Source organism: Colobus angolensis, unplaced genomic scaffold, assembly GCF_000951035.1.
Source record: "Colobus angolensis palliatus isolate OR3802 unplaced genomic scaffold, Cang.pa_1.0 Scaffold126, whole genome shotgun sequence".
In the NCBI taxonomy this organism is placed as follows: Eukaryota; Metazoa; Chordata; class Mammalia; order Primates; family Cercopithecidae; genus Colobus; species Colobus angolensis.
Genome location: NW_012113808.1, coordinates 3,672,433 through 3,686,881, shown reverse-complemented (window position 1 = coordinate 3,686,881; position 14,449 = coordinate 3,672,433). Strand labels below are relative to the sequence as shown.

Here is a 14,449-nt window from a genome sequence, read left to right as displayed (position 1 = left end):
ATTTATTTATTTATTTATTTTTGAGACATAGTCTTGCTCTGTTGCCCAGGCTAGTGTGATCTTGGCTCACTGCAGCCTCTGCCTCCTGGGTTCAAGTCATTCTTCTACCTTGGCCTCCCAAGTAGCTAGGACTACAGGTACACACCACCACTCCCAGCTAATTTTTGTGTTGTACTAGAGTGGAGTTTCACCACGTTGGCCAAGCAGGTCTCAAACTCCTAACATCAAGTGATCCTCTCAACTTGGCCTCTCAAAGTGTTGGGATTATAGGTGTGAGCAACCATACCCAGTCTCTACAGAGATCTTAATGGTCTTCTTGTTCCCTACAACATTACACTGAGGAAAGAAGTTGGCTGATAGCCATAAAAGGTATCATTTTGCATACATATGTACAATGGTGGGAAGGGCTGACACAGAGCGTCTGCTGATGTAATTCACTAAAAAGAATCTATTAGTTTCCTACTACTGCTGTAACAAATTACCACAAACTTAGTGCCTGAAAAAGCACAGATTTATTCTCAGAAGTCTAAAGTGAATGTCACAATAGGGCTGTGTTCCTTTCAGAGACATTGGGAAAAGTGATTACTGGACTTTTTCAGCTTCTAAAGGCTCCTCACTTTCCATGACCCCTTCCTTGCACCACTCCAAACTTTTACTTCCATCATCAGATCTCCTTCTACTAATTCTGATCGTCCTTCCTTCCTCTTGTAAGGACCTTGTGATAACATTGGGCCCACTGAGATAATCCAGGTCAATTTCCCTATCTCAAGATTCTTATTCTTAACTTAATCACCTTTGCAAAATCCCTTTTACCATATAAGGTGACATGTTTACAGGTTCTTAGAACTAGGACATGGACATCTTTGAGGGAGGAGGGCATTATTCAGACTACCACAAGAGCACGGCATCAATTTTGTGGCTTGTTATAGAATTGGTCACGTGGAAATATCGGATGGACTAAGTTTGAAAGTCATCATAAAGAATTAAAGAGCCGGACTTTTTGAAACTGTCAAAGACGTAAAAGAGAGGAAAAGAGGAGCTATTGCAGATTGAAGGAGATTCATAAAATATGATGACTAAATACAACACACACGTGATTCTGAAATAGAAAGTTTGGCTACTTAGTAAAATTTGAATGGAGTCTGGATTGGATGAGTGTTATATCAATATTGAGAGAAAAACATATGATTATTTTAATGGATGCAGAAAAAGACATTTAAAAAGGAAAAGAACTCCTACAACTCAGTAAGAAAAAGGTACACAACCCAGTAAAAAAATAGAGTAACTGAACAATTTACAAAAAAATATTTAAATGGTTAATATGCATATATAAAGGTGCTCAATTCACTTGTTTCAGAGAAATGCAAATTAAAACCTTGATATAATACCACTTAACAAGCAAAAGAATAGCTAAAGGTATAAACAGTATCTAGTGTTGATTAGAATGTAGAACAAGTGAAAGTTTTATAGATTGATGATGGGAGTGTAAATTGGTACAGACATTCTGAAAAACTGGTGATATCTACTAGAAACTAAATATATACTCCATGTCCAAGCAATACCAATCCTAGGTATATATAGCCAACAGAAAGGAGTCCATATGTTCACCAAAAGACACATTCATAGAAGCAGAATTCATAATAGCCAAAAATTAGAAAAACCCAATGCTTATCAACAATGTAATGAAGAATAAATTGTGGTATAGTCACAAAATTACAGTAATGATTTTCAAGCTTTTTGGTCTCAGGACATCTTTACTTTTTAAAAAATTTTTGCAGAACCCAAGGAACTTTTGTTTATGTATTTTATATTTTGTTGTATCTATGGCATTTATCATATTGGAAATTAAAACTGAGAAAATTTTGAAAACAAGAATGCATGAACACCATCTACGTATCATGTAGCCTCTGGACAACTCCACTGTACACTCATGAGAGAATGAAGAGACATATTATATAGTACCATTTTATAAAAATGGTTTAGATCTTGTGAACACACTGGAAAAGGTTGCAGGAATCTCAGGAGTCCCCAGATCACATTTTTAAAAATCTCTGCTTATACAACAATGAAAATGAAAAAACTACAAGATGCAAAAGTATGGATTAGTTTCCCAAGCTTCATGAAGAGGCCTGATACAAAAGAGTACATACTATACAATACCATTTATATAAAAATAACTAAATTGTGCTTTTTACCGTCAACATACTACAGGAATAGGACAAAGAGGGAGAACAGGCAGGGCTTCTGGGGTGCTCTTAGTGCAGTTTCTTAATCTGGGTGCTGGTTGTATGAGTGTGTTAGATTTGTGAAAATCCATAGAGCTCTACACTTGTAATACATTTCTGTATGCATATTACACCTCAATAAAGAGTAAGACAAATAAATAAAATATAATAAAAATGTAGTGAGCTGCTGATCTATTTACTTTACTGAGAGCCATAAATTCTTTCCAGATAAGAGTCATTGAGTTTGAGAATTCCAGTCTCCCAGCAACAAGCTTTGACTCTAGCCCATCCCTCTGGTCCTCAGGCAATTATAGACAATAGTTTGGGTGTAGATGCGCTACCATAATCTGCTTCTTGATCCCCAGCTGTTTCCCAATTACATCTTCACAATAGATACATTTGTTCCTTTTGTCAGTTAGAGAACACTTCTTAGGAAATGCTGGAGAATATCCTGAGGCAATCTGTTTGTCTTTTACCATAATCCCATTCCTAAATCTCCTATTTTCCCATAGTTTCTGTCACTAATTTTACCTTGGGTAAAGATTCCTAAACTTTTTTATGCCACAGACACCTGGGGAATGTAAGTGAAGCCTATAGACTCTTTCTCAGAATAATATTTTTACATAAATTTTTTTACTACTTTCTATACTTTTTATTTGTGTTTTTACATATTTTATTTTGCATAAGATAAAATGCATAATGCACAGAAAAAATTAAAATATAGTTGTGAAACTATTAAAAACAAATGATATAATATCAGTGTCTATAATTCATGTAAATTAATATTTAAGATATGCAAAATTAATATGTAGCCATGGATCTACTAAAATTTAAAAAATAGTTTTGAATGTAAATGATATTTTAAGATATTTGTGACAACTATAATGTGACATGAAAATATCCGTGAATTCTGTTGGTGACAAATTACAAATATCCATCTGTGGGTTTGTTGGTTCCACATTTATAATTATAGGAAATGCTAAGTTTCAGTTAGAGGTTAATGAAAAGAAAGATATCATTTTTCTCTCATTCAAGTTCACACATGCTTTCAATTTTATCAACAGGCTCTCAAAGCACCCAACACACGTGGAGTCCTGATGGAGAACTCATGGGTCACGCTCAGCTTTTCAAACCTGCATAGCTCCAAACTATCAGACGCTTAGTTCACTTGGCTGCAGGTGGACTAAGTATGGCAAAACCATATTTCCCACATTTTTTTTTTTTTGTAGACAGGTCACTTTTAGCCCAAGCTTGTCTCTATTCCAGGCATGATAAATGGTCAACACAAATCAACATTGTAAATAGAGGGTTCCTTATGGCTCCATGTCCTACCTCTTGCATCCAATCACTTCCGCAATTTAAAATCTGCTACTCACAGTACCCTAATCTGTGTACCAATTTTCTCTCTGTTAGTTTACGTTCCAAATAACATAAATCCCAATTCAAACAGTGTTAACCAATAAGAAGATTTAATAAACCACATATCAGAAGTTTCATGCAATGGTAGAATTCAGGTTCAGGATGCTTTTAATCAGTAGCTCAACAATGTCATCAAGGTTCCAGATTCTCTGCTCTTCTCTCAGCATTATTTCCCAAAATAAATTCTAAGGAACACTAGCCCAGGAAAGAAGTGTCTGACAAAACAAAGTAACAAAAGCTCAGTGAAAAATATCCTCAGGAAACATTTCACAGGATATTCTCATCTTACAGATGCACAGTGTTCATTGGCATATCAATGTATGTACAAATATTAGTCTTAAATCATGGTTTTGTTTAATTTTATAATTTATAGGAAAGAACGTGCATAGTCATTTTGTGGAAGGATGCCAATAGCACTCTGTTTTAGGGCCCAAATTCCTTCTCTTTGATGGGAGGAAAAGTGCCAGTGCTGATGTCTTTCAGGGACCATTCTTCAACAGTGTTCCTTCATGCAAAAAACCCAGAGTAAAGGCATGATTGTTTTGGTTCTGTTCTATAGGAAAGGTGAACTGAACAGTTGAGTCTTTTTATTTTTTTAACTGTTATTTTAGATTCAGGGATACATGTGCAGGTTTGTGATATAGGTAAACTTGTGTCATGGAGGTTTGTTGTGCAAATAATTTCACCACCCAGGTACTAAGCCTAGTACTCAATAGTTATTTTTTTTTTAATCCTCTCTCTCCTTCTACCCTCCTCCCTCAAGTAAGCCCCCGTGTCTGTTGTTCCCCTCTTTGTGTTCATGCGTTCTCATCATTTATCCTCCACTTATATGTGAGAACATGTAGTATTTGGTTTTCTGTTTCTGCATTAGTTAGCTAAGGACCACACTTTGAGTGGACATTAAAAACCCAGTGGAGTTTATGAAGCCAACTGTAATGTGAATACTTGGGGGTTGTGAGGTTTAGTTGGCAAGGTCACTGTGAATCAAAATTTATTTCAAATTGAATTTCATCTAGAATGACTTTAAAGTAACTTTATCTACCCTTTCTCAGGGCCAATCACAAGCTGAGAACCCTGGAGCCCATAGCATGCTCACAATGGTCCTACAAAGTTATCTGCAAAATACTTGACACTTATTTGAGTCCTCCATGATAATATCTTCAGTGAATTCAGTATTAGAGTTAACTGTTCTTATATTCAGCACAGTTTTTGTGATTGCAAATGACGACCTATAAAAAATCCCCTAAAAGTAGTTTGCTGACAGGTTATAAATCTCCACCGTGCTATCTATAGCTGAAGTCAATCTGCCTAGTTATTATACACCATAGAGTTGATCTGTAATGAGACAAAATAAAAAATGTTTATTTATGGATCTTATTGATTTGTTTCCTTCACAAAACAGTGAGGGAAATCTGTGAGGGCTGGAGTCCATCTGCTTTGTGAGTCTTTGCACTGTCACTTTTCACATGGTTAAAATTTCCCAGGCCAAGAGGTTTCACTAGACCCACTAGGCTGCAAGAGAGTTGAAGCTCAAATGGTGCCTCATGTCACCCTCTCCTGACTTTGCAAGTCTTCAGGATAGCAAATCCTCCCTGCCCTCCGTGCATTTGGCAACCTTCGACAAGGGGATGAGACGGGTAAGGAGTGCTCTTCATGGGTTTCTTCCTGACTCCCACATTAGCACAGGTAAAGCTCTAAGAAGTCCTGGTGAAAAAAAAAAATGTTAATTTTGTTTTAAGCACTGTTTATAAGCTTATTTGGCAAGAAACCCACTAACATCCTATAGAATCAGTGCTCCACTGAACATGCCTTTGGGAGGCCTTCATTACATGACTTCTGCCTGGCTCTGGCAACCTTTTTCTCTAAAAAGGTTTAGGTGTCTGCATATAGGAGTGTGTATAAAATTTGTATTTTATATTAATTAATTATTATTACTTAAATGAATAGACGTGGGGTCTCACTATGTTTACCAGGCTGTTCTCTAACTTCTGGCCTCTAGTGATCCTCCCACCTCGACCTTCCACGGTGCTGGGATTACAGGTGTGAGCCACTGTGCCTGGCCTAAAAACTTTTAAATGTAGTTTGGATATAACCCCAATGTCTAATAATTCCCTTAGGAAAGTGGGGGAAAGAAGACTGGGGAAGAGATTTCAATTTATTTATAAGATTAATTTGTTTTCTAATGTTTGCTTTCATTCTGGCATAGAAATGTTAACAGCTCCCTCTCGCAACTGCTGTCATGGGTAAAGGTACTCTTCTTTGTCTTCCTCCCATTCTCTAACTACACTTCTGTAATTTGCTCCTTTATAAGTAAACCCTCTTCCAATTATCCTAATTTGAGTATGCCATCTGTTTTCCCACTGACACACTAGTATTACATGTTTACTATGAGACAGAAAGATTCTAGGTACTTTAGATGAGTTAAATCATTTAATCCCAAAATGTAGCTACATCTATTAACTATATTTTATAGATGAAGTGACTGACATCAGAGAGTTTGGATAACTTGCCTAAGGTCACATAGCTAGTTAGCAACATGGGTTTGAGTAAACCCAAGCAGCATTGCTCCAGTATACTTGCTTTCAACCATTATACTATGCAGTTTCTCAAATAAATGATTTTGACTATGTAAGATGAAATACATACAGCATTTACAATGAATGACATAGATCAATATGAACCAACATGAGTAGATCTCAAGAATCTAAGGTTAAGGAAAAAAGAAAGCTTCAGAATCACTCCATTTTATGTATATTTTAAAATAAATATGCAAAACTAACTTTAGATTGTTTATGGATATATGTGTGTGTGTTTGTAGTAAATTATAAAAGGTTATTTGAAAGCAAACTAAATGCATCATAATGGTTTTTTTGATAATGGAAGAAAGTATGTCTAGGGTAGAGAACAAAGGAGATTTCAACTTCACCTGTAATGATTTCTTTGTTTAAAACCACAAAGTAATGAAGAATCTGGGAAAAAAAAAAAAAGACAAAATTTGGCAACTTTTGATTCTAGGTCATGAGTACGTGAATGTTTGCTATATTACCAGTTGTACTAAAGCAAACATTTTTTAAAGCTCAATTCCAAAAAGCAAATAGCAACAATAACACAAAAATTAAAGAAAAAGAAATGTGAATAGTAAATAGAAGGCGAAAGCATGGAGATTAGATATGGAAAAATTCTTAAAAGACCTTTGGCCATAATGGGGAGAGATAGGGAGCTGTGGTTGGTGGTAGGGGTGAGATTAAGGGTAGGTTCTTGAAGAGAGACTGGAGCATGGTTGTGTGATCATGGAAAATGAGCCAAAAGGAAGGGAAAAACTGATGATGAAGATAGAGGGAGATTATATAGAAAGGAGCAAAGCCCTGTAACTGGGAGCAAGGGTATATGTATGTAGTAATAGAAATGTGAAGGTGTTCGTTTCTAAAGGATTCACCCTGGAGTGAAGTATGGATGTGGTGCAAGGCCTTGAGGAGAAGGTATGAGATAGTCATTTCAGCAAGTGGGAAACTGAACTTAGTAGAGCAAACTAGTAGAATTTCTGGGGAGGGCCAAGTACCCATTTGAAGTTACTGATCACAGATTTAACATGAAATCTGTCTCTCCCGTGTGAGAACCTATATGATTCTCTTCAAGAACGTTTAGTTGCTTGGTGAAATTAGAGTTAGGTTTTGCTCTAAGAATACATTGGAGAAACCGGGAGTCAAGGGAGTGTTTGCAAGAGTAATCATACTTTAGTCCCATGGAGCCCAACCATGAGACTAAAGTAGGAAAATAAATAGAAGAGCAATTTGAAGACTGATGAGAAAGTAGAGTTCAATCAATTGATTATCTGATGAGGTCAAAAGATTATTTTAATGGAATTACTTGATCAGTTAATCTCAAACAATAGGAGATGGTGTCAGAAAATGGAAGGTTTGGATTTGAGATCTTTCAGGTGGAGAAGTTTCTGGTAATGACGAAATTCTGAGTGAATCATTGGTGGAGTGACTGACGCAAAGCTAATTATAAATGAGTGTTTTTAAATCCCTGGTGGAAATGTCAACTGAAGGGAGATTCAGGGGGGGCTTTCCCCTGAATACAGATGACACAATGAATGGAAGATTGTGATCCTGCAGTTGAATTTCTTGGAGCATAGAAGGAAAAGCCAGGAGGGAGAGAGAGTTTTGTTTTATTTAGCTTCAAACATGGATTAAATAAAGAAAGAGTTCTGTTTTTGTTGCATAACCAGAAGCCTGGATGTAAGCTCTCCAGGCTGATAAGAGTAGCCACATTATGCCAATAGCCTCCTTTTATCCTTCCTTTAAACCATCTTTAGCTTGTGGTTTTTGCCTCCACACCTGCTGCCTCATGGTTATCAAGATCCATCATCAAGTTAGCATTACACTCAGCAAGAACAAAGAGGAGGGGTACAAAATGAGAGAGCCAGCTGACTCTTCCCCCATTTCAAGTGAGTTCTTGCGAATTCTGTCCAGTATTTTCTGTTTTCACCACATTAACTAAAACCATCTGACATCGCTAATCTTAGATTCAAGGGAAATTTTAATTTTAATTTTTCCTTTAAACCTGGGCATATATTTGCTCCATTCAAAATCAGTTTTCTTTCTTTTGGGAAAAAAGCAAGGAACGCGTAGCAACTAATAGTATCTGCCATGTGTTATATCCAGGACGTGAGTTTAAAGGAATAAATTAATTTTGTGAAACCAAGGAGGCTTGTTAATCTGAAAATAACTATGTATAGCAAAAGGGAAGACTAAATTACTTTTTGATCCTGAGATCCACAGGATACAAGTAAAGAAAACTATATTTATTTTTTCTTATTTGAGGTACAGTTCAATTTCATTGAAGTCCAGGAAGTGGTAGAAATGAAAAGAGAAGAAGAAAAAGATAGGGAGAGTAAGCTAATTCATAAAGACATAGATATAGGAGGGCCAGTGATATGGATGTAAGAGAAAAAGGAATTGGAACAAAATAGTGTGAGATTAATAGCTGAGGAATGGTGAGGCTTCTCTCGGTGCCTGAGGTAAACAGAGACATAATATAGGATCGTGTTGATCCCTAACAGTATATTGGAGGAGGTTGTATATCATTTTGTGGCTGTGGTCTAGATACTTAGGTTAGTGGTGTATCTAACCTAAGTATCTTAGGCTCCCAGGACAGCTGTCCCCTCGACTTACATGAAAAACCATGAGAGAGCTATGAGGAAGCCTGCTCCTCAGGCTTCACTGGAGCTAAGATGCTGTGTGTCAGTGGCAGGCATGCCCAGCACAGTTATGGAGATTGTGTTCTGCACAATAGCACACGGCCAGAAGAGTTTGGTTATCTGATGAGCCAGTGCCTCTGCCTTGGTGCTTTGAGAATCAAAACATGTACTTAGGTGTTTTGTCCACCTGGAAGAGCCTTTCTTTTCTACTTCTTATTAAGAAAATACTTCTAGGCTATGCTATGATATTTGTGGGTATTCCTATTTATTTAATTAAGTTACTTTTTTTTTCAGTAACAGAGATTTACTTATACAGGCTCTCCAGCCTACATGTTTTGGGGGACCCAAAGACAAATAAAACATGTTCCCTATTTATCCTCAAGAAGCTTAGTGTATATCAAGGAAATAAGACACAATAGCTGTAATCACCCAGACTCAAAGAGCCCCAGCATGTTAGAAATGGAAGGGAAGTTAGAGGCCATCTATTCAAATCCCTCATTCAGACACGGGGACCAAAACTAAATAAAAACATTTGTGAAGAAGAAGATTAGGAATTGCAAGACTAATCCTCAATCCAAAAGATGTTTCTTATTTTGTAGAAAAGGAATTAAGTCTAAGACATTTTGGCTCAGAGAGATAAAAAAGGACTTTGTTTTTAAAACGTCCTTCAGTGCTACACTGGATAATATTTGGAGTGAGAACATGGACTTACAGAATGTTCTTCCAACAGAAATTATTTGTCGGGGGAGGATGCTGTTCTCCAGGGAAAGGGACAGCTTTTTTATTGGCCACTACTGACCTTGAGGATAAATACAACATTAGAGTAATTATACCAGAAAAGCAGCTCTCATAAAACTATGTTGACTGTTCTTTTTAGAGACAGAGTAGGACTCCTTGTTTATAAATATTATCCAGAGGCAAAAAGCATGGAGCCTGAACCCAACTCCATCCTACTTCTCGTATATTGTATGTGGTGAGAGATTCCTGGAATTTCCATTAGAATTATCTTATCCTATAGTTGAGTGGGGTTTAGATACAGTGAGGCCATCCCCCAGAGAAAATTCTATCAAAACATTTAATAATGTAACAAAATATGGGTTTTCCAGTCACAATTCTTTCATGAACCAAGCAAAGAGAGCCAGTGAGAATCCTTCTAAAGTTTCTGTACCTTCACCACCTCCTCAACTAAGGAGTTACCAAAAAAGCCCCCAGCCCCCTCACCTTTTGTTCCCTTAATAAGTTTTCTTAGAATAATCATTTTATTAATTTTCTTTTCACTTTGTCTCAGAATGGACCTACACATTTCCAAACCTCAGCCTTCCCACTCCATTCACTCTGCTCACATCTCATTCTCCCATTAAAATTAATTAACCTTATGGCTCCTTTAGTTAACATCATTTCTCTCCTTCCAATCACCCTTAACCTCCTGAAAAAAAGAAATCTTTGCTCATTGCTTTAACTACCTCAACTCCCATTCACTAGCAAATTTCTTACAAATGGAGTTCGGCACCCACAACTTCTCCAACATCATAATCTTCAAGATATTTTTTCAGTCAACTAGCTTAGATAAACCTGAATCAAACCGTACCCATCTCACTCCTGTTTACTCCTGGCTTAATTTAGGATTCCTTAATGCTCCTAGCTTGGGTCTTCCATATGCATAATCCAGATTTAAGCTATTCATTACCCTACTCCATTCTCCAGATTCCAACCAAGACACCAACATACGACCAGGTTTAAAAAGCCAGTGTACACAGTAGAGTCAGGCATAGCCAATGTAGAGTCCTGACCTTCATGTAGTCTATCTTGGGAGAAAACTCTTACAGGAGGTAGTTCCACAAACGATAAAATCCTAGACAGAAATTAACAGCCATGAGTAAATTCAGTGTCGTGGAAAAAATTTTAAATAGCACGATGGTAATTTCAATAGCAAATCTTTATTGAGTGCTCATTGTGTGTAAGGCACTGTTATAAATGCTTTTAGGCATTGTCTCCTTTAATTTCACTTTATAGAAAATACTGAGGTGCTCAAATTTTAAGTAATTTGCCCAGTGTCACAGTTAGAAAGTGATAGAACTATAGTTTGAATTGGACACTTTTTCTTCAGTCCGTACTCTTAACCACTGTATTATACTGCCTCCTAAAAAGTCACTGGAATCCTTTAAAAGTGTTTTTAAAAAATTCAAGGCAATTAAGCCAGGCCATTATATTCATAAAACTAGAACAAGAACAGTTATTCAAAAGAGCCAAATAGAAATCTTAGAAATAAAATGTATAGTCATTAAAATGTTTAATTCAGAAATAGTTGATAATTCTTTAATAAGAATAAATACATACAGCCTGGTGTGGTGGGTGGCTCATGCCTGTAAGCCCAGCACTTTGACAGGACGAGGCAGGTGGATTGCTTGAGCCCAGGAGCTAGAGACCAGCATGGGCAACATGGTAAAACCCTATCGGTACCCCAAAAAATACAACAACAAAAAAAAGAAAATTAGTTGGGCATGGTGGTGCATACCTGTAGTCCCAGCAACTTGGGAGGTTGAGGTGGGAGGATGACTTGAGCCTGACAGGTAGAGGTTGTAGTGAACTGAGATTGCACCACTGCACTCCAGCCTGGCTAATAGAGCCAGACCATGTCTCTAAATAAATAAATAAAATAAAGACATACCAAAAAACAAAAAGAAAGAAAAGAAAAAGAAAATTACAGTTGTAATCAATTAGAGTCATACAGTTTGGTAAAGAGAAAGAAAACCATCCCTTTTTGCAGAAGGCATGACAGCAGGCCTCAAATACCCTAGAGAATTGACAATAAAACTACCTTGAACAATAATATAATTCAGTGAGGTATCATAATATACAATTAATAGGCTAGGCACAGTGGCTCACACCTGTAATTCCAGCACTTTGGGAGGCTGAGGCGGGCAGATCACGAGGTCAGGAGTTTGAGACCAGCCTGGCCAATATGGTGAAACCCCGTCTCTACTAAAAATACAAAAGTTAGCCGAGCATGGTGGCATGTTTCTATAGTCCCAGCCACTTGGGAGGCTGAGGCAGAAGAATTGCTTGAACCCGGGAGGCGAAGGTTGCAGTGAGCCAAGATCATGCCACTGCACTCCAGTCTGGGCAACAGAGTGAGACTCTGTCTAAAAAAAAATATATATATATATATATATGTATGTATATACACACACACAATTAATACACACAATTAATAAAAAATTAATTAGATGACATAATGGTAGAGAAAATCTCAATTATAATAGACGCATAGAAGATTAAATACTTAGGGATAAACTTAGCAAGAAACGCATAAAACCAACAAAAGGAAAATTATAAAACCCTCTTGGCAGATACACAAGTAGACTCAAACAAATGGTAAGCTATTCAAGCTATTCCTGTCTTTGGATAGGCTCACTCAATGTTATAAAGATGTCAGCTCTCCCTAAATTCATTTATAAATTTAACGCAATCCTAATAAAAATTTCAACAAGCATTTTTTAGGGAGTAAAATGACTTGATACTAAGGTTCAACTTGAAAAGAATGAACATACATGAATGCCTAGACAGTAAACACACTACCAATCTTGCATAATTAAAACAGAATTCTACTGGTATACGAAAGGATAAATATACTGGTGAAAAAGAATAGTCCAGGAATAGACTTAAGTACACATGGAAATTTAGCATAAGATAAAGATATTCTGTAATTTCAATTTGTATTTCTTCTTTTCACTCAGTTATTTAATAGAAAGTTTTTGAATTTCCAGGAAGGAGGGGCTTTTAGGTTTTGTTAATCACAGCTAATTTTATTTCATTGCAATCATAGAACATTGTTTGTAATATTTCTACTTAATTGGACTTACTAATTTTCTTTTTGAATTATTATACCCTAATTTTCCATGAATATTTCACAGGTATTTGAGAAGAAGTTAGATTCTCTATTAGCAGGGTGTGGAGTTTGATATATATCCATAAGAACTACGTGTGTGTGTGTGTGTGTGTGTGTGTGTGTGTGTGTGTGTTTGACCATAATACTTATTTTTTGTTCTCTTTCTTGCACTAAGAATAAGGCAGGCCAGTCTCTGATTATTAGTGTGTTTCTATGTACCAGAAAGGTAGTCGCTGTGTTATGTTGTGCAAAAATATTTATATTTAATATTTCCATTTTAAGTTGTAGCTTTTAAGCCTTAAAAAGTATTTACCTTTGTTATGTTCAGTACATTTTGGCTTGGATTTATCTTCTGTCAGGTTTACTTCTCTTGCTTTCTTGTTGTTTATGTCAGTTATACCCTTGTCCATTTCTTTATGTTTAATCTTTCTAAATAACTTTGTTTTAGGTATGTCCTTTGTATGCAGAATATAGTTAAGTCTTACTTCTTACTTTTTTTTTTTTTTTTTTAATGGAGATGGAGTCTTGCTCTGTTGCCCAAGGTTGGAGTGTACACTATCATAACGCACTGCAGCCTCGAACTCCTGGGCTCAAGTAATCCTCCTGCCTCAGCCTACTGAGTAGCTGGCACTATAGGCATCCACCACCATGCTTGGCTACCTTTCTTAAAAATTACTTTTGTAGAGATGGGGTCTCACTTTGTTACTCAGGCAGGGTTTTATTTGTAAGCCTAACTAAAACTTTTCTTTCAATGGAAAATTTATGAACATTGACATTTACTGATATATGTTTGCTCTCAAAATTCTATCACACAATATTGTATAATTGCCTGTCTTTTATGATATTTTCTATATTTCATTCTCTATGAACTGTTTATTCTTTGTCTTTTAATCTTTGTTTTTTTATTTTTTGATATTTAGGAGGATTTATATTTCTGTTCTAATGGTTACCTTTGTATACATACTTTTCTTAGTGCCTTTCATCTCCTGTTTTCTTCTTTAGCCTGTTATCTGGTTTATCCAATTTTATTGATATTCTTTAATGGCTTCTACAACAATCAATGATCTATTTCTACTTTTCTTTTCTCCTTTCTTCCATATTTAGTTTCATTATTTTTATACAGAATTCTTGCACACCAATATTAAAAAGTCAGATAATTAAATTGTTTAAAGCATGGGAATATACAACTAATGGAAGTAAAATTAAAATGGCCAATATATATATATGAATGGAAGCTCAAATTCCCTAGTAATTAGAAATATACAAATGAAAAATACTTGGTATTTTTTGCCTGTCACTGGAAAAAATTAAAGCCTGGCAAGTGTTGTATATTGGGGAAAATGAGGCTCTCATACATTTCTGTTAGGAGTCTAAATTGGTCTGATTGCATGATCATTTTGCATGTTACACCTCTCAGCAGTTTCGTTTTATGAACTACATTATAGATAAATGCACCAGGAGACATATATAGGAATATTAATTTAAGTACTTTTGCCAGAAGCAATTAGAAATGACCTAACTATTTAACAATGGGTCTATAAAGAAATGCAATTATATTTAGAGTCTTAGATTCTAATGATTCTTAGATTCATATGACAGAATTCTTTCCAGCAATTAAAAAGCATAAACTAGAGGTATAGACTTTATACTTCCCATGTTAATACTGATGGTTTTTAATCCTAAACAATTTCATTTCCATTTATATGATCAGGT

General features: G+C 36.0%; 1 long non-coding RNA gene across 1 annotated transcript in view; it reads right to left on the bottom strand.

Moving 5' to 3' along the window:
* Positions 1–8,460: 8,460 nt before the first annotated feature.
* Positions 8,461–14,449, bottom strand: part of LOC105505500 — a 51,365-nt gene continuing 45,376 nt past the window's right edge. The window contains exon 4 of the long non-coding RNA XR_001000756.1: positions 8,461–10,699. This is a non-coding gene — a long non-coding RNA (uncharacterized LOC105505500). The remainder of the gene's footprint in view (positions 10,700–14,449) is intronic.